This window comes from Pleurodeles waltl, chromosome 2_2 (genome assembly GCF_031143425.1).
Source record: "Pleurodeles waltl isolate 20211129_DDA chromosome 2_2, aPleWal1.hap1.20221129, whole genome shotgun sequence".
Lineage (NCBI taxonomy): Eukaryota > Metazoa > Chordata > Amphibia > Caudata > Salamandridae > Pleurodeles > Pleurodeles waltl.
This window is the reverse complement of record NC_090439.1, coordinates 494,867,291-494,889,228: the sequence shown is the minus strand read 5'-3', so window position 1 is coordinate 494,889,228 and position 21,938 is coordinate 494,867,291.

Sequence of the window (21,938 nt, the reverse complement as noted above, 5' to 3'; positions counted from 1 at the left end):
TCATGATACGGTGCCCTTCCGGCAGCTGCGGCAGTCTTGGGAAAAGACCACCGTAGTTATAATGAGGGCCATAATTTTCAAGTTTGACATTCCACCTAGTCTCTTTCCCACAACAGTGTACCTCCTATCTGGGATTGCATATATAGGAAGGTAATCCTTTGTTTTCCCTTTACTAAAGCAAGTAGTATACATTTTCACTCCTGCACATTTTTCTTCAATTTCGGGATAAGACGTAGTAGACAATCTTGTATGGTACATTCTGCAGTGATGGATAGCAGAGCTGCAGGATGTCTCACCTCGACAATGTAAGTCAGACCTGTACCTACTCCTGGAAGAGGCTTCTCTCCAGTCTACCAATCCTGCACTGTAGTAGTGGGGGGGAATGGCTTCAAAAGGGAACAACATTGGGAATGGAAACAGGGTGTGTTATTTCTTTTGACAAAATTCCATTCTCTGTGGGCTTTGTATTCTTTGTCTTCTGCTTCAGAACATTATATTAGGCAAAATCCACAATACTCTATGCCAGACACTGGCTGTATTTTGCATGTTGCTTTTGCACCCTCCCTCACCTCATTTGCCAGCACTAGCTAATTATGCTAGTCATCCTACCACCAAAACAACACTGGCTGTCTCTGCCTGCCTCTCACTCCACAATCCATGTCACTGGGAGCTTCTGCCTGCCTAAATTCTTGATGATCGCTATCTGCTGTTATTTGTCTGCCATCCAAGTTGACCAATCCTTGCTATAGACTGTCTGTACCACCAATTCAGGACACACAGCACTACTACCACAATCACCCTCAGCAAGATGTACAGCTATTGAAACAAAGAGCACATACGCTCAGGCTCATCAAATTTGCCAATATGTGTTGTTTTTTGCAACAGTTTGTGTAGTTCTTGATCCTGAATAACTACTCAAATTTCAAATCAGTGCTCCTTATGAATAACCTTTTGTTTACCCTCTTAAGGGAGACCCTCAAATACTCCACCCTGTAGACTCAAGGGACATCCCACTAGACTGGCTCAGTACAAGGCCTGGCTGGCGACAATGCACTTATAGTACGTCGGTGTTTATAGTTGCACCGCAGTGGAGCTGCCTATGAGCTTTCCATGTAAATTAGCCCCTGAGCCTTGGGGCAGTGTGATCCCATTTTTATACATTATTTTGTGTTACAACGTTTGTGCATATTTTGAGGATAACTAATTGCTATCATCAGGTGTGCATGAATGGCAAATGCTTCCCAAACACCGGTGCTACACCTGCCATTGGCTGCTACCATCTGAGGACAGCCCCACTTCCCTACTTCTTATTCTGCTGCTCTTTGTTTTATAGGGCTGGCAGGAGGGAACAACCAGGAATTACCATGATGCTGTCTCATTGGAAGTTGTGCCTGGCCATCTGCAAATAAGCAGTGAGAAGTGAAATGCATTAAAGGGAGATTATCTTCCCAGTCTCCTCTGTGAGTATTGAAGCAATGAACCATGCTTATTAGCTGAACCTTTGAATCTGAAAGATGCATTGAATCTGATTGACAGTAGGTTGTTACCTGACTGCATGAACTTATTCACATAAACTGTGATTTCCCTCTAGCTTGGTGAACATCTTTTAGATACAGACAGACATGGACCCTGCTACTGCCAGTGTTTCCAAAAAGTGAGCTGAATACTGTCCATTACCTTCTTGCTTGGAATAAGCCTGAAGGCCACTGCTGATTTGCTGATGTTTTTGCCTGTGTGGAAACACCTGCCAGCCCAAAAGGCTAGAGACACAAATGTAGCACCTTGAAGTCCTCCTCGCTTGCGATGGAGGAGGACAGCCTGAGAAATACACATCTACAAACAAGGGGGAGCTGATTTGTGATTTTGTAAACCGCAGTACCTCAGATTACCAGTTTTTAAAATGTTATTCTGTATTTGAACCTTCCTGTTTGCTATCCAGCCCAACTGTGACTTGAGAGGAGCCCTTGAGCTCTCATTTTTTTCTGTCAGACAGACAGTGGTACGACGCCCATCATTATCAAGGTTGGTCCTCGGACTGAGTACCTGCTAAACCAGAGTTTATAGGCCCCATACATAAGATATTTCTATTTTGGGTAATCAAAAGCACTAACCAGGGAGGCCAGGGACATCTTTTTTTTAACAATTTGATTTGGCATTTTCAAGGGAAAACAAGTGAACATGTCAGATCATACAGTTCCTCTAGGAATAATAATTCTTGCAGACAAATGACAGGTAAAGCAGATCACGTACAACCAAATACAATGAAAAAGTAAATTCAAAATACATCCCCTTCCCGGTCATTCACATGAAAATTACATTTCGGCAGATCCTTCCTCAGGTTCGGAAGAAGACATAATGTGGATGCCAGATGTGCAGAGTGTTTTAAACATCGTCATATGGAGTCCTCCTGTCCATTGTAGGCATTTTATGTGAATAGTGAAGAGACGCCTAGAAGCACAGAATTTGGCCACCCAGTCTTGAATGAGATCTGTTCATTTTCCATGGAGTAGATGGACCATCCTCTCCCCATCATATTTGAAGCAGGAGGAAGTGGTTGCTTCTACATCTGTGTCATGCTGAGTTGTGCTGTAAGGAGTAGATGGGGGAGTAGACAGCCCTAACTAAAAAAATCCCTTCGGCCTCTGGGTTTGCCCAAGAGAATTGTTAGTGGTTCAAGAGGAAGATGAATGTTAGTAATAGTCAGAACTGTTGTGGATCTCACTCCAGAATGTCCAATCACTTCGCATGACCACCATGTATTTTGAAAAATGCCCCTCACTCCGCACTCCTTACAGCACAAATCTGAACCTCTGAAGAGGCCAGGGACATCTTAAGGATTTTGGGGGCTCTGGGCCAAACATATTTTGGTGGCCCCTGTTTGGAGCAGCTTTGAATTTATGATCCAATTTCAGCTCTTTCATGCCTTTTTTGGCTAGGTCCCTGACCGTGCCCATTCACACACCTCTAAATTCCAAATGTGTACATTTAATATTCAGGAATAGTGACATGTGTTTTCAATATTGTAACACAGCAGCAGCTTACTGATATTACCACAAATAATATATGTGACACCTATTTTGATCTAAAAGAAACTTTTTTATGGATGATGCATGCAACATAAATACAACATTTCTATGCAAAATATATGTAATAGACTGTAACACATCACCAAATGAAAATAAATTAAAAGGAAATGGTATTTAAACAATCTGTTTAAAAATTATTCAAGGTCATCAGGGCAAGACTCTCTGCAGAACAGTGTTGGCTCTATCAGTGCCCCCCCCCTGAAAGGCTGGGGCCTGGGCCACAGCCCACTTTGCCCATTTCTTAAAACATCTCTGCAGGAGGCAGGATTATCTTCTTTCACCCAGTAAATATTCCTTTTGAACTCTTGACACACTGAATGCTTCATTTGCAAATTACAGGTACACAGTCTATTGTTTGCCATCACTGCTTGCTTTATTAAGAATTGTCTTAGGAGTTCACATGTACTGGCAGTGCAAACACAAGGTGTCACTAACTTACAATAATGCAACTCCATTTTGGAAGATGGATTGCCAGTCCTCCAATTTGTATTGAACAGGTTACCGCCACGCAGTGATTGTGATCATTGAATTGTCTGCAAACATTGCTTTACCCTGGCAGCACTTCTGTATATGTATTGTCGGGCACTGATTTTTCTACTATATTGAAAAACATCATTGCTTATTGTGCATTGGATTCTTATACTATTTGACTTGCCATTTCTACTTTTTGTATTCCTGTGCTATTATTAAAGTATTGTGTACTCCCACATGTTGCTGGACATTGACATCTATATAGCAATTGTAATATGTGCGTTGTACATTACACTCCCTCACATAAGATCGTCCCTGACTTCTCATCCACGTCTACCTGTAGAGTCAAGGAGACTTAGCCATGTCAACTTTCCATGAAAGATCCAGTACCAGGTATTCTGATTACTGATAACCCCTAGGATGAGGGTCGGCTTTAACGCTGGTGGCACCCCATGTGACAGTATTTTGTGGCACCTCCCCATGACCTTCTCCTTGCATTCCCTTACTATTATGCAGCAAAATGCTTTTGCAAACATTGTTTATTTACTGTGGAAAGCTACTGCTTTCTTTGTCTTGCTCATTCTGTACTTCCTTGTGATAAATACTGCAAGTTTTAACAATGAGCCTTAGTTTCTGGTAGGACGTAATGGTAACCCAAATTTGTGCTCTGTGTTGTTTTTAACAATGTACTTATTACACGGAAACTGCCATCCAGAGCGTGGAAATGACCCTATCTTGGAAAAAGAACGAAGAAAGATGGTATGGGACTTGTTACCTGGGAGTGGTTTTCCCTAAAATGTACCAGATTGACAACATAGATGATACTCATGAGAACTTAAGACGAAGATGAAAAAGAGCAAGTTATTCAGAAATAATTGGAGATATTTTTGGAGCAATTATATGGACAAAATATTAAAAGATGTTTCTGGGACCATACTTCTCATGGACACAGTAATGGTTGTGGTGTTTAATGGTTCTTCAGAACCGTCTTGAGTTAGACATCCTTTTAGCATCAGAGGGCGGAGTCTGTTGGATACTTAAGGCACAACATTGTTGCACTTATATCCCAGACAACAGGGGAGATGATACTAAACCCATTATTAATATTGGTTGTATGTCTCATTAGTATAATCAAATTTTACAAACTGTATAGATTCATAGAATTACAAAGGATGAAAAATAAACAGAGGAGGGAAGAAATAGAAATGGAAAAGATAAGAAGCAAATACTTTCTTGATTTGAGAAATTTTGAAGAATGGCGAAAGCCTAACTATAGATATACTAAACAAACTAAGTTTTGAACTGTCTTATTAATGAATGAATGTAGTATTCTTTTGTGACAGCAAATATTACCATCAGAGGAGGGATTGTTAGAGAGCAAACATTATTAATAAAAACAAGCAACCAAAAAGTAAAACACAACGTGTACTAAAAGGCCTAAATCGAGAAACGTGTGACAGAAAAATAAAATGTGCATGTTTACATTTTGGTTGACATGGTGTCCGCCACTTAGATTTTCTATGTGAAATAATAAATGACTGTGAAAATGTATTTTGATGAATTATAATTACATGTACTGACAAAAAATTATTAATATAAATCAGCAAAACTGATGATGTGAAATTAATATTACAAATGTTTTATTCTTCATGTTTTAGCATGATTAAGAAGGCCTACGTTTTAGTATTTTTCCAGAAGCACAGTGTTGAAATGTTATGTTGACTTTATTGAAATGCTTTTGCAAACATTGTTTATTCACAGTGGAAAGCTACTGCTTTCGTTGTCCTGCTCATTCTGTAGTTTCTTCTGATAAATATTGCAAGTTTTAACAATGAGCCTTAGTTTGTAGTAGGAAGTAATGTTAGCTCAATGTTGTGTTCTGGGCTGTTTTTTTAACAGTGTCATTATTACTCGGAAACTGCCATCGAGAGAGAAGCATGAACATAACCCTATCTTGGAGAAAGAACAAAGAAAGATACAACTGAAGCCACGTTGGAGTCTAATTGGCTGTGTTATCACACGTCATAGTCTTGTTCAATAGAAGCATAGCTAGTAACTTTGGAGACGTTAATTTAGCAATGCTCTAAGTGATGCAAGTTAGTTTAGAGTTCAGTTTTGAGTCAGTCCAGTTCAGTTTAGATTATGTTTAGCTTCTGTTCAGTTCAATTCAGTTCTGCTATTCAGCTCTTTTCTAGCTATCTATGATTTTAACAGTTCAGATACATTAGGCCCAACATTACTGAACTGTTGCCTTTTCATGTTCCTGATGCTGACTTCTGAAGACCTGATGTTTCTGTGCTCTGCTGGTGAAAACTCAGCTGGCTGCTGTCTCATGTAGGAGAGGTATAGCCAATGTGCATTTGTTTTTCCTTTTGCAGGTTTTTCCTTTAGAAAAGCCAACCACATTTTTGTTAGTGCCAAAGTTAGATCTTTTTCCAATCTAATTTTTGTCTTATTTTCTAATTTTTGCATGTGAAAACCCCAGCCCCACACATGCGTTTTGAATTACAGTTTGGAAGTTAGAACATCTGTGTTGTGATCTACCTTTCTCTTACTGTCTTTGTCAGATGGAGCTGCAGTGCAACCTTGATTCTTGCAGGTCCTGCTCTGGCCGAGGTAGGGGCGACCCTTTCTGTTAGCCAGGTGCTGCTGACAATGGTATGCCACAACAGTCCATGCCCTCCAGAAGGAGTCCCAGAGGAAAAACCCCTAAGGGAAAAAACCTCTTTGACAGGAACTCCCCGAAACAGAAGAAAAAAGGACACATGAAAAATCAGAAATCCAACGCCAAGAAAAGAATAACTGGAACGTGATCATCATCAAAGGAAGCGCTGCAACACAAAGAGAACAAGAATCTGACCTGTTATATACCCCTTAGCAGGAAGTGACATTCAGGAATAAGCAAGAATGCCATTTTGGATTGGGAAAGAGGCTATAAAACAAAACATAAGAAGGCATCATATTAGAAAGGGAAACAGATGCATGCAGGGAAAAGACAAGAAGAATGGCATCCTGGGAAGGAGAGAATATGGCCCCACTAGGAAAAAGGAAAGAAGAAAAAAGGAAGAAAGAAAGAGCCCTAGAACAGGGCACCAGGTAAGTGAAGGGCCGAGGGGGGCTCAGACATCCTGCGGTGAACACCCATGCCGCGTGTTGATCGCGGCGAGGCCCGATGCTAACCTTGGGCCTCCGACCTTGCCGCAAGAAACAGAAAACAGAAATCAGCTCCCACCACGGCCCAAGCAGAGGACGCTGCGGCATGACAGTCTGACCCAATATTTATTTAAATGTTTATTAATTGATTGTGATTAATTCAACTGTACAACTAATTAATTCCTGTTACTATTTTCCAAGTAATTCTGTTGTTATTTTGCATAATTCCTTTGGAGTGTTTAATGGTAATTGTTCTTATAAGATTGAGATTCTTCAGACACTTTGGACAGCCTGTGTTGTGTCTGCATTGTTATCATTTGGTTTTATGCATCATGTGCGTGACCTTAGCATTGTTAATATATGAGCAATAAATGTTTAAACTTGACTAAATTAGTGTGGTGATTCATGACCACATAGGTAATGGTGTGTATAAATTACTGACTCCCATTGCATATTTTGATTGTTTTTGGATATGAATTCTTATTGTTTGATTTGATGATCTCATCACTCCTGTCTGAGTCAAAGATTTGAGTTGACCTCTGAGGGTAGTAGATGTCACTATCCTATTACAAGTCACCTTAGCCTAATATTAGGAGGTCACACGCCCACAATTGCCCTACTGCTAAAGGAGTGACCCTCCACGTGGTATTATGCATATCAGCTGACTAGCTTCTAGTTTCCCATGGAACTGTGGCAGGACTGAGGCTCACATGTCTAACCTGCACACATTGATGGCATCAAACCCAAAGTGGTCAAACCCCCCATACCATTTTTTTTGCCATCAATGAACAAGTCAGACATCAGTCAATGCCACAAATTGTGAAGCATTGCTTCTTCATCTGTGTACACTATGACCAAAGTGATGTCAACAAATTGTGCCCCAATATGCACTGGGGATTTACCCTTTCGATAACATGAAGCCTTGTGGCCTCTTAAGGTTACAGCCTACCAGATGGTGAAGCTGTTTGGTTTGCTAAAGGCGTCTTGGGGACTTTCAAAAAGTTGACCTAGGAATAAATTCCGCCTGTTGATTACCATTGACTTGTGGTTTGTAACTCAAATTGTCTGGCATTCTATTTACTGGCTTTATTTACTTTAGGCTCTCCAGGTTCTGTTTGTCTCTCCTGTTGCCTAAACTCTGTTTACTGTATCCTTCAACAAACTCTTTTACTGTAAACAGGACTTTAAATCTTCTTCTCATCTTATCATATTTGCTGTTCATTCTTCCGAGGGTGTGTGTTTACTTTTCTTGCTCTAACTTCAAAGTGAGAGGATTTATGTGACAATCTTGCTGGATGCTGAGGGTAGGAAAGAGTTTTTCTAGCAAACAACACCTTTAAATGAACTGTGTAAGTATTTCAGAATACATCAGAATCAGTAACACAAATAAAGCACATTTTTTGTTATTTCTGAATTGTGTTCAAAACCAATACTTTAATATCATCAAAACAAATCATTACACTAGGTGATCCAATTTACACACATTTTCGTTTGTACACTATACAGTTTTATTAGTCTATGCAAATGTAATGGTCGTTTCAATTGAAAATGTGTTGTCTGTAATGGCAGTGAGCTACCATACCATGCATACTCTCCTCTATGCCACTCCACTCTGCTCTGCACCACTCCACACCACTGCACTCTACTCTGCACCGCTTCACTTTACACCACTCCATGCCACTCTGCTGTGCCCCACTCCACTCTTCACCACTGCGCTCTATGACACTTCATGCTATGCCTCTCTACTCTACCCAATACCACTCTACTCTATGCCAATGCACTCTTTGCCACTTTACTATACACTACTGCACTCTTTGCCCCTACATTCTACACCACTCCAGTCTGGGCCATACCAGTCTACTCTGCACAACTCCACTCTACTCTACTCTGCAACACTGCACTCTACTCCATACACTCTATGCCAATGCACTTTACTCTGTAACACTCAACTCTATGTCCCTCCACTGTACACCAGTCCACTGTACGCCACTCTAATTTACTCTGCACCATTGCACTCTATGCTCCTGCACTCTACACCACTTTAATTTATGCCATTACACTGTATACCACTCTATGCAACTGCACTCTACCATGCACGACTCCACTCTACACCACTTCACTCTTATCTGAAACAATCTACTCTACGTGACTGCACTCAACTCAACTTCACTCTGCACCACAACACTCAATGCCACTGCACTCTACATCACTCTACTCTTAACTACTGCACTCTATGCCAGTGCACTCTACACAACTGCACTCTTTTTCACTCCACTCTATGCTACTGCACTCTACTTTGTATCACTGTACTATACGCAACTGCTTTCTATGCCACTCTCCGCCATTGTAATTTACACCACAGTACTCCACTCTGCACCACTCCACTCTATGGGCCACAGGTATGAAGCATTTTGCATGTCGCAAACGGCAAATCGGGCTGTTTGCGATGTGCAAAATGCAATTTGGGATGTACAGACCCATTTTTGGGATTCGGTAAACTATTTACCGAATCGCAAAAAGGGTTTGCGAGTCGCAATTAGGAAGAGGTCTTCCCTTCCTAATTGCGAGTCTCAGTCCCATGTATGATTGTTTTGTGACCACGAATGCAGTCGCAAAACAATGGCAGTTAGCACCAGTTTCAAACTGGTGCTAACCCATTCACAAACGGGCAGGGATCCCCATGGGACCCATTCCCCTTTGTGAATGGCAGCTAAAACATTTTTTCAGAGCAGGCAGTGGTCCTATGGACCACTGCCTGCTCTGAAAAAACGAAAAGAAAACTTTTCATTTTTTGTTTTTGAAATGCATCTCGTTTTCCTTTAAGGAAAACAGGCTGCATAAAAAAAAAAAAACTGCTTTATTTAAAAGCAGTCACAGACATGGTGGTCTGCTGTCTCCAGCAGGCCACCATCCCTGTGAGGGCGGCCATTCCCAAGGGGTCGCAAATTGCGACCTACCTCATGAATATTCATGAGGTAGGTCATTTTTTGACCCCCTTGCGAATTCCAAACAGTATCATTGACACTGTTGAACATAAGGTTTTGCGACTCGCAAATTGAGAGTCGCAAAACTTATATTTCGTTCATGTGGCCCTTTGCCACTTTAATCTTAACCACTGCACTCTACGCCAATGCACTCTACACAACTGCATTCTATGTCACTGCACTCTACGCTGAATCACTGTACTCTATGCCACTGCTATCAATGCCACTCTACTCCACTGCAATCTGAAACTCTACTCTGCAACACTGCACTCTCCGCCACTGAACTATACAGCACTATAATCACACTCTGCATGGCTTTATGCTACTCCACTCTGTACTACTTTATGCCACTGCACTCTTTGCCACTCAACTCTACACTGCACTTTACACCACTGCACTTTATGCCACTCGACTCTATTCTGTTCCACTGCACTCTATGCCCCTCAACTCTACTCTGTGCCATTGCCCTCTCTGCCACTCTACTCTGCGCCACTCTGCTCTGCATCACTCTACTCTGCACCACTCTGTGCCACTCCAAACTACTATGCACCACTCTAATTTATGCCACTGCATCCTACTACACTGCATTGTATGCCTCTGAATTCAATGCCACTGCACTCAATGCACTGCACTCTACGCCACTATACTCTGCAACAATCTGCGCTAATGCACTATACACCAGTCCACTCTATTCTATGCTACTCGAATGTATGCCACTCCATGCAACTCCACACTATGCCACTGTAATACACAACACTCTCTGCCATTTCACTCTGCCATACTTTACTCCACTCTTCCCCATCCCACTCTTTGACACCTCCACACAACTCTTCTCAACGCCGCTAGCTTTTAGCCATGCTGAACATCAGTCATGCTGGTGGGCAGCCTGGCTAAAACACATTAGCAAAGCCAATAGCTCTTGCACAGGTGAGACCTATTTGGCTTTGCCAATGCTTGTTTCATAATAGAGACACATTCTGACCTCAGGACACTCCTGTAATACCAGAATACAATACGTAGTTGCATGCAATATTTTATTACAAGTGACCAGTTATCTCACTGTGCAGCAGTCCTTCCCAATGGCTACTTTGACAGTGTGAGGGAAGCTAGTGAGTGCCTACTCTGACTCTGTCTTTGTACCCTGGCAGCAGTCCATAAATCTTTCAAAGAAGCAGTGCTTTCAGTTCCGTGCACCAACTCTCCTAATTTTGGGGCTTTTTCACAAAAAACATTTTAGAGTATGCAAAGTAAGTCTCGTGCAGTTCTCTTTTACGTACTCTTGCATGTCTTTGTGAATAGGCCCAAAGCATCTAAACTGATGCTAAAATGGGAATACTCAGGGAATATTCTTATAAACTAATATATATAAAACAGACGTGACCTCTTAGCCCTTTTACTATAAGGGAGTTGGGCATTTCGGTGAAATTCACAAAAGCATATAAGAGTACCTCAAAGAGTACTCCTGTAGTATTACTTCCGATACTTATATATGCTTTTCTGAATCAACCCCAGTCTAAACAAGCATGGGCAAAGACAGTAGGTCTTGCCTATGTGAGAGCTATTGGCTTTGGCAATGTGTTTCAGCCATTTTGTACACCAGTGTGATGGCTGTTCAGCATGGCTAAAAGTTAGTGCTGTGGAATGGGGTGGGGTAGATTGGAGTAGGGTAGATGGGCAAAGAGCTGAGTAGGTGTAAAGTGGGGGTAGGATGGAGTGGGGTGGAGTAGGGTAGACTGGAGTGGGGAGATAGTTAGATTAGTCTGGTAGCTCGAGGTGGGGTATATTGAACTGGGGTAGATTGGGGTGGAGTGGTTTAGATTGGGGTGTAGTGGGGTAGACTGAAGTGTGCTATATTGGGGCAGATTGGAGTGGGGTAGCTAGGAGAAACATAGATTGGGGTAGAGTGGAGTAGAATATATTGGGGTAGATTGTATTGGAGTGGGGAAAACTAGAGAAGTTTAGGGTGGATTGGGGTACACTGGAGTGGAGTGGTGGACACTGGATGAGGGTAGGTTGGGTGGAGTGGGAGTAGTTTGGGATAGGTTAGAGTGAGGTAAATTGGGGTAGAGTGGAGTGAAGTGAGGTAGATTATGGGATTTGTAAACTGGAGTGTTGTGGGATGTAGTGGGATAGGGTGGGGTAGATTGGAGTGGGGTAGAGTGTGATAGATTAGAGTGGAGAGGGGTAGATTGGAGTGGAGTAGATGGGAGTGCAGTTGATTGAATTGGGGTGAAGTGGAGTAGACTGGGCTGGAGTGGGGTAGATTGGAGTGGGGTAGAGCAGGATAGAGTGGGATATATTGGGGTAGATTGTAGGTGAGAGGGGTAGACTGGGGAAGAGTGGAATGCAATGGATTTGGGTGGATTGGCATGGAGTGGGGCAGATTGGAGTGAAGTGGGTGAGGTATTTTAGGGTGGAGTGGTGTACAGTCGAATTGGGTAGATTGAAGTGGGATAGATTAAGTGTATTATGATAGGGTAGATTGGAGTGAAGTGGGATAGACTGGAGTTGCTTAAATTGGAATTGGGCAGATTGGAGTGGATTAGATTGGAGTGGAGTGGGGTGGTTTTGAGTGGAGAAGATTGAGGTAGATTGAAGTGGGGTAGTTTGAGGTTGACTGTGGTAGGGTATATTGGAGTGTGAGGGAGTGGGTTGGGTTGGGGTGGATTGGGTCAGATTGGACTGAAGTGGGGTAGATTTTGGCAGCACATGCTAGATTGGAGTGAAGTGGGGTGGGGTAGATTGTATATAGTGGAAGGGAGTGTGATAAATTGAGGTAGAGTGGGTGGATTTGAATGGGTAGATTCGATTGGGGTAGGTTGGGGTAGAGTAGATTTGGATAGATTGGAGTGGAGTGAGATAAATTGGAGAGGAGTGGAGTGAGGTAGATTGAATTGGAGTGTAGTGTGGTAGATTAGGGCGTAATGGAGTGGGGTGGGGTAGATGAGGTGGATTAGAGTAGGATAGATCGGATTGGAGTGGGGTGGGGTAGACTAAAGAGGGATGAATGGAGTGGGCGGGATTGGAGTGGGGTAGAGTGAAGTGGAGTAGATTGCAATAGCGTACATAGGGATAGATTGGAGTGGGGTTGATTGGGGTGGAGTGGGGTAGATTAGAGTAGGGTGGGTGAGAGTGGAGTGGGGTCGATAGCGGAATATGGTAGACTGGAGCAGGGTAGATTGGAGTGAAGTGGAGTGGGGCCAATTTTAGAGTAGAGTGTGGGAGAGTGGCGCAGGCAAGATTGTGTGGATTAGAGTCTGGTAAAATGGAGTGGAGTGGGGCAGATTGTGGTAGATTAGAGTGGTGTAGATTGTTTGGAGTGTGGTAGATTGGAGCGGAGTGGGGGTAGATTAAAGTGGAGAGGAGTTGGAGTTGCAGTGGAGTTTGGAGTAGAGTGGGGTAAAATGGACTGGGGTGTATTGGAGTGGGCTGGACTGGGGTACATTGGAGTAGGGTGGATTGGAGTGGGTTAGACTGAGGTAGATTAGAGAAGTGTGGGGTAGATTTGATCGGAGGGCAGTAGATTGGGGTAGAGTGGGGTAGATTGGAGTGGGGTGGTTTGATTGATTTAGATTGAGTGGAGTGGGGTAGATTGGAGTGGAGTGTGTTAGATTGTAGTGGGATATATTGTAGTGGCGTGAGGGAGATTGGGTAGAGTGCAGTGGAGTGTGTTAGTTTGTAGTGGGGTAGATTGGGTTAGAGTGGGGTAGATTGGAGTGGGGTAGATTGGAGTGTGGTGGGTAAATTGGGTGGGCTAGACTAGAGTACGGTAGACTGGAGTGGAGTAGATTGGAGTGGGATAGATTGGGTGGAGTGAGGTAGTTTGGAGTGGGGTAGATTGGGGTAGATTGTAACGAAGTTGGGTAGATTGTGTTTCATTAGAGTGGAGGGGGATAGTTTGGAGTAGGGTGGTTTGGAGTGGGGTACAGTTGAATGGTGTAATTGGTGTGGAGCAGAGGGACTCACAGTGAAATGACATTTTGTGCCGTGGACTGACTCGCGTACATTGGAGTGAAGTGAGATAAATTGGAGAGGAGTGGAGTGAGGTAGATTGAATTGGAGTGTAGTGTGGTAGATTAGGGCGCAATGGAGTGGGGTGGGGTAGATGAGGTGGATTAGAGTAGGATAGATCGGATTGGAGTGTGGTGGGGTAGACTGAAGAGGGATGAATGGAGTGGGTGAGATTGGAGTGAAGTAGGGTAGGGTGGGGTGGGATAGAGTGAAGTGGAGTAGATTGCAATGGTGTATATGGGGATAGATTGGAGAGGGGTTGATTGAGGTGGAGTGGGGTAGACTGGAGTGTGCTATATTGGGGCAGATTGGAGTGGGGTAGCTAGGAGAAACATAGATTGGGGTAGAGTGGAGTAGAATATATTGGGGTAGATTGTATTGGAGTGGGGATAACTAGAGAAGTTTAGGGTGGATTGGGGTACACTGGAGTGGAGTGGTGGACACTGGATGAGGGTAGGTTGGGTGGATTATAGTATGGTGGAATGGAGTGGGGGTAGTTTGGGATAGGTTAGAGTGAGGTAAATTGGGGTAGAGTGGAGTGAAGTGAGGTAGATTGGGGGATTTGTAAACTGGAGTGTTGTGGGATGTAGTGGGATAGGGTGGGGGTAGATTGGAGTGGGGTAGAGTGTGATAGATTAGAGTGGAGAGGGGTAGATTGGAGTGGAGTAGATGGGAGTGCAGTTGATTGAATTGGGGTGAAGTGGAGTAGACTGGGCTGGGGTGGGGTAGATTGGAGTGGGGTAGAGCAGGGTAGAGTGGGATATATTGGGGTAGATTGTAGGTGAGCGGGGTAAACTGGGGAAGAGTGGAATGCAATGGATTTGGGTGGATTGGCATGGAGTGGGGCAGATTGGAGTGAAGTGGGTGAGGTATTTTAGGGTGGAGTGGTGTACAGTCGAATTGGGTAGATTGAAGTGGGATAGATTAAGTGTATTATGATAGGGTAGATTGGAGTGAAGTGGGATAGACTGGAGTTGCTTAAATTGGAATGGGGCAGATTGGAGTGGATTAGATTGGAGTGGAGTGGGGTGGCTTTGAGTGGAGAAGATTGAGGTAGATTCGAGTGGGGTAGTTTGAGGTGGATTAGAGTAGGATAGATCGGATTGGAGTGGGGTGGGGTAGACTGAAGAGGGATGAATGGAGTGGGTGAGATTGGAGTGAGGTAGGGTAGGGTGGGGTGGGGTAGAGTGAAGTGGAGTAGATTGCAATTGTGTATATGGGGATAGATTGGAGTGGGGTTGATTGGGGTGGAGTGGGGTAGATTAGAGTAGGGTGGGTTAGACTGGAGTGTGGTCGATAGTGGAATATGGTAGACTGGAGCAGAGTAGATTGAAGTGAAGTGGAGTGGGGCCAATTTTAGAGTAGAGTGTGGTAGAGTGGCGCAGGCAAGATTGGGTGGATTGGAGTCTGGTAAAATGGAGTGGAGTGGGGTAGATTGTGGTAGATTAGAGTGGTGTAGATTGTTTGGAGTGTGGTAGATTGGAGCAGAGTGGGGGTAGATGAAAGTGGAGAGGAGTTGGAGTTGCAGTGGAGTTTGGTGCAGAGTGGGGTAAAATGGACTGAGGTGTATTGGAGTGGGCTGGCCTGGGGTACATTGGAGTAGGGTGGATTTGAGTGGGTTAGACTGAGGTAGATTAGAGAGGTGTGGGGTAGATTTGAGCAGAGGGCAGTAGATTGGGGTAGAGTGGGGTAGATTGGAGTGGAGTGGTTTGATTGATTTAGCTTGAGTGGAGTGGGGTAGATTGGAGTGGAGTGTGTCAGATTGTAGTGGGGTATATTGTAGTGGAGTGAGGGAGATTGGGTAGAGTGCAGTGGAGTGTGGTAGTTTGTAGTGGGGTAGATTGGGTTAGAGTGGGGTAGATTGAAGTGGGGTAGATTGGAGTGGGGTGGGTAAATTGGGTGGGCTAGACTAGAGTATGGTAGACTGGAGTGGAGTAGATTGGAGTGGGGTAGATTGGGTGGAGTGAGGTAGATTGGAGTGGGATAGTTTGGAGTAGGGTGGTTTGGAGTGGGGTACAGTGGAATGGTGTAATTGGTGTGGAGCAGAGGGACTCACAGTGAAATGGCATTTTGTGCCGTGGAGTGACTGGCGTCTATTGGATTAGCATGGAGTCAAGTGGTGTGGTGTATCGTAGAGAGTCTTAAAATGAAGAGGTGTAGAGTGGAGTGGCATGTTGTAGGGTGGAGTGGCGTGTCATAGAGCAGAAGGGCACAGAGTGGAGTGGTATAGAGTAGGCATGGTATTGTAGTACAGTGCCTTTACAGACAACACATTTTCAACTGAAATGGGCATTACATTTGCATGAAAATACAGTTTTACTCCTCACAAATGATAATATGTGCAAACGTCATTACCTAGTGTATTGATTTGTTTTGATCATATTCAAATACTTGTTTCCACCACACTTCAGAATGACAACAAATGTGCTTGATTTGTATTAATTCTGATATAGGGGGTGATTCTCACCCTGGCGGGCGGCGGAGGCCGCCCGCCAAAGTTCCCCCCTCCAAAATACCGCTCCGCGGTCGAAAGACCGCTGAGGGTATTTTGGGTTTTGCACTGGGCTGGCGGGCGACCGCCAAAAGGCCGCCCGCCAGCCCAGTGCAAAACACCCTTCCCACGAGGACGCCGGCTCAGAATTGAGCCGGCGGAGTGGGAAGGTGCGACGGGTGCAGTGGCACCCGTCGCGTATTTCAGTGTCTGCAAAGCAGACACTGAAATACAAAGTGGGGCCCTCTTACGGGGGCCCTTGCAGTGCCCATGCCATTGGCATGGGCACTGCAGGGGCCCCCAGGGGCCCCACGACAACCCATATCGCCATCAACAGGATGGCGGTATGGGCTGTCAGAATCCCCATGGCGGCGCAGCTCGCTGCGCCGCCATGGAGGATTCTTAAGGGCAGCGGAAAACCGGCGGGAGACCGCCGGTTTTCCACTTCTGACCGCGGCAAAACCGCCGCGGTCAGAATGCCCTGCGGGGCACCGCCAGCCTGTTGGCGGTGCTCCCGCCAACCCTGGCCCCGGCGGTCCATGACCGCCGGGGTCAGAATGACCCCCATAATCTGAAATATCAGCACAGGTAATTTTCTGTTTTGTGTGTGCTAGAAAAAAACCTACACCCTCTCTTTTTACATGGATAGTAGGATTATCACATAAATTCTCTCACTTTGAAGTCAGAGGAAGAAAAGTAAAGACCACTCTGCCTCAGAAGAGAGAGCTTGACATTTGACCTATGCCTTTTAATTCTCATTAAATGTGACAAGATAAGAACAAGATTTAAAGGCCTGTTTACAGGAAGGGAGTTTGTGGAAGGATACAGAGAACAAGATTTGGGCAAAAGGAGGCACAAACTCTAGCTGGACAGCCTAAAGCAAAAAAGCCAGCAAATAGAAAGCCTGAAAATGTGAGTTATAAACCACAAAGCCAATGATAAGCTTTGGGCAGAATGCATTCCCAAGGAAGGTTTCTGAAGGTCCCCAAGATGGCTTTTATCAAACCAGGCAGCTGTGCCGCCTGGTAGGCTTTGACCTAAAAGCAAAGTGTAACATTCAGCCTGCAGAAAGCAACAGCACTGGACAAAAAATCAAAGCAGTGCTGGTTTTCACAAATGATGAAAACTTATTGAGATCAGAGAGGCGAGGCAACAGAAAGATGTGTGGCGCCCCAAGCTCCAAAGCTGTTAGGAAAAAACAAGCATTGACAAAGGCAAAAGCTCTGACTTTGGAAATCTGGTGCTATGGAGATATATATATGTATATATATTTATGGCAAAAGAGATTTCCAGCATTTCTCGGCCACATCCACACTGTCGGGGTCGGTGCAAATAAGCGGAAGCCAGCCACCTCTTGAAATTTGAAAACGCACTCCACAGGCTAGTGATGAATGGTATACAGCCTGGCTGTGAGGAAGATCTCTGGGAGATCGAAATGTGTTGCCAATAAAACTTTGTATACCGTTCATCACTAGCCTGTGGAGTGTGTTTTTCAAGTGCCAGGACAAATATATATATATATATATATATGTATACACACACACACACACACACACACATATATATATATATATATATATATATATATATATATATATATATATATATATATATATATATATATATATATATATATATTATTGTAAGCAAATTCACAAAAAAAGAAGAAAATGCATTCACCTTAGCTTGGTCCTCACTGCTGAGCATTGGAAACCTTTTGAATCTTTTGGCCCCTAAGTCCTTCCAGCTATGTCCAATACAAAGATAACAATCAAATTGCAGGTGAATGATGATATGCCTTAAATGTCAATATTAATGTCACTTAACTTCTTTCATCCCATTAATAATCAACACTCTGCTGAAGGCAGGAGCCAGTCCTCTGCTAATGGGTCTAGTTACTGGACCAGGAATAAATATAAATGGACAAACATTGTTATAGTTAGGATCATGTTTCCATAGGAATTTTGTTTTTTGTTTTCTTCAAATTTTGGCACCATTTAATGAATTTTCACAAAACTTTCCAAATAAAGGGCCTGATTCCGACTTTGGCAGAGGGGATTACTCCGTCCCAAATGTGACGGATATCCGCCCGCTGAATTACGAGTTCCATAGGATATAATGGACTTGTAGTTCGGTGGGCCAGATATCCGTCACATTTAGGATGGAGTAATCCCCTCCGCCGAAGTCGTAATCAGGCCCAATGTGTTCTTCCACCTCAGCATATAACTGATAAGTTTTGGGGTGATCCATCAGGTGGGATTTGGGAACAAGGCATCTTTAAAGCATGTTTTCCCCTTTCATTTTTCAATAGGAATATTAGACACAACTACAGCTAAAACCTCTGAATGGATTTACACCAAATTTGGCAGAAAGCTAGATCAGAAAGTGTACTTTTTGTGATTTTGTGTGAATATGTTGAGTAGTTTTTGAGAAATTAAGGCTAAACAAATATTGATATTTCCAGGTGCAGAGGATCTGTGGGGGTGACAGACCACCAAACAAGATCTGATTGTCTGCCACCACTTCTGCAAAAATTTGGCCATCGCAGTGCTCTGAACTCAGCCCCAAGTCCTAGAAAAAAGGTGAAAAAAGTATATAAAGGGGTAGGGTAGGGATAACCTGTCTGCCTAGGCCTGGTAGGGAGGTCCCAGAGGGACCAGACCTGGGGCTATAAACATATATTATTAAAAAGGTTTGGCACAAACCTGCTGTGGATCTGCAAATCTACAGGGAAATGAAAAACAGCACCAACTTTAAATATATTAACCCTGCTGTGGTAGACCAGGACCCGGGGGTACGGCACACAGATTTATAGGGGAAGGGGGCATATGGTATCCCTCCCCAAGATTCTCCAAGGCCCCTGGGACTGCATCCACTGGGGTGGAAAACATTCAAAAGGGGAGGGGGTGTGCGGCCTTCTCCCCAGTCCTCGGGAGGTCCCAGGACTCCACCTCCCAGGGACACCATGTTAAAACAATTGGTAGGTAGATGCAGCCTCTAAAGGCCTCAGAGAGTCCATTCTATGGGGTCAGCTCTACTTTTGTGCCCAGGGGAGCCCAGCCTTGGGGGCACAGTTTCCCCACTCACAAGAGCATGGGCAGGAAACAAATGTGCACACTCCCCCTGCAGGAGCTGCAAAAATGCTCCAGCCGTGTGACAGCACACACTTGTTTCCTGCCCATGCTGCGTTGGACAGGCAAACAAAGATTGCTTCCGCCCGCAGGAACAGTGAAAAAAACCTGCTTCCGTAGGGTGGGACCCAAGCCGGCTCCCACTGCTCCCAGAACCAGCAGAGAGCCAACGTGGTAGCAGGGTCCTGTGGACACCCACAGCCTCAACAGTTTTTGCTGTGGGTGCCCTGGGTGGGCATAGGATATCCACCTTAAGCCCCTTGGGTTGGGGTTCCTGGGGCCAGTGTTGTCTCTGGGAGGGTGGTGCACATCATTTCCCTTTAATAAGGAATACTGCCCTGGAAGATGAGGTCCCTGGGACTAGTGTCTCAGGGAAAGGAGGCTTTGCACCCCCTCCACTTAATAAGGAACACAGCCCCAGAGGATGGCTTCCCTGAGCCACTGTCGGCTGAGGGAGAGAGCCACATGCCCCCCACAACAATGTTAAAATAAATAATTAATAAATAATACATAATAATTAATAAATAATTAAATACATAATTGTCTGCTCCTGCAAGCACCCAGGATGAGTGCTGGCAGGGAAGCCAGCAGGGCTGTGGGGGCGCTGGGGCTCCCCCATGAAACCAACAAAATATAAATAAATGGATGTCCTGGATAGGCACTGGGACACCCAAATTATAAGCAAAAAGAAAAAATGAATAATAAATGAGCGTCAGTAGCTGTTCATTTATTATCCACTACTTTTTGTAAGGAGTGCCCCATAATGTTCTCCAAGGACTTTTAAAACATACATTCTTCTGCCTTGTGGTGCTCCTTGAAGGGGCAAGGGCACCACCAAGCCTTTTTGTAATGTTTTGAAGGGGCTGAAGGCAGTTCAGTTACACCACCAGCAACATTAAAAGAAAAGTAGGTCTCCTGGATCATTAAATTGATGACCCCAGGAAATTCACCATATGTTCTGGAAACATTTCTGGCTGGAGCTTTATGCTCTTCAGCTGGAGTGCAGAGCCCCCTTGCGGTCGGTTATATGGCTGCACTTTGTAGCCTGCAAAATGTAAAAAAAGACACACAGATTTTTTAATAAAGCTTTATTACATTTTTAGATGACAATCACTATTATTACACATTGAACTTCATGAATTAATGAAAGATACATTTATATTAATTATTGGCCATTTTATGACAAAGACATTACATGTGCTTTAGATATGTTGATATTCTGTCACATTCATAAAGCCAATAGGCCCACTTTTTAAACTTTGATGTTCTGAATCTTTGACAAAGTCAAAAGCTCTGCTTTACTTAAAATGATACCACTGATATGCAGCCATGTGCATCCACAGGACCTCAGGTGCAAGGCCTGCATACAACCCCCTTGCACTGCGCATAGCTTGTGTGCAGCGAGGTGTTTGGGCACCAGCAGGGATTGGATACAGGGCCTGACTCATGGTCAACCCTATGCTGCGCATGGCCAAAAGCTGTGTGCGGCGTGGAGGTGGCTGCCTGTGATGGGATGGACGCAGGGCCTGGCCCTGTGTTCAACCTCATGCTGTGCATGGCCAAAGGCTATATAACAAAACCACTGAAATTCAACAGTTATAACTATCTCAAGTAACAGTAACTCGTTCCCTGAAGTAACTGTAAGTTGCACCCTCAGGATGCACTGCACATATTAAATTACTCATTACTTGTTCCATGACATCAGTGATAACCTGGGCACTAAACACTACACTGGGGGAGCGGGGGACCCCACAATGTTGTTCAGTAGCAGCCACCACTCTGTGGTTATAGTTAGGTCAAACTTTCCATGGGAAGAGGGTTTTATTTTCGCCAATAGCTGTAGGACCATTTGATGTTTTTTCACAAACCTTTCCGAAAATAAAGGTAATCAGCCTCAGCTGCTTCCGGGAACGTTTTGGGGTATCCGTCCAGTGGGAGCCGAGATGAAGAGGTTCCCAAAACTCTTTTTCTTCATGCATTTTTGACAGGGAAAATTAGACAATGAGGGAAAAAACAGCTGAACAGAATTATACAAAATTTTGCAGAAAGCTAGATATATATCTAGAAAGCATGCTTTATGAGATTTGGTTAATTTACTTTATTCATTTTAGAGAAATTAAGCTTAACAACTTCTATATATCAGTTGCTGCAGGAGTCCAATGGCATCCCATGGGATCGAGTGGGGCAATAATGATCTTGACTGGGGAGTCCCATGGGACTCCCATGGAACTGAGCAAGGTGATTGGTGGCTGACAGATGAAAAGTTGCAACACCATTAAAAGGCATGAGTTCTTGGTCCCCATGTCCTGAATCTTACTTAAAAGAAATGTAAGGGACAGGCTAAAGGTAGGCTGATCCCTTAGCAGTTATGAAGGTCCTTGAGGGCCCCCTCTCAGGACATTATAACATTATAAAATAAAAATAAAATTGTAATGGCCAGTCCCGCAGTTACCTCTTAGAAGCTCACGGGAGCTGCGTTGGCTCATCTGGAAGTTCAGAGTGACAAGCCACTTGGAAGAAAAAATGTTGAATCTCCAAAAGACCACGAAGGTGGCCAAGCCCCTACTATGCACAACCTACACCACATACAGAAATTCTCATGGATAGTCCA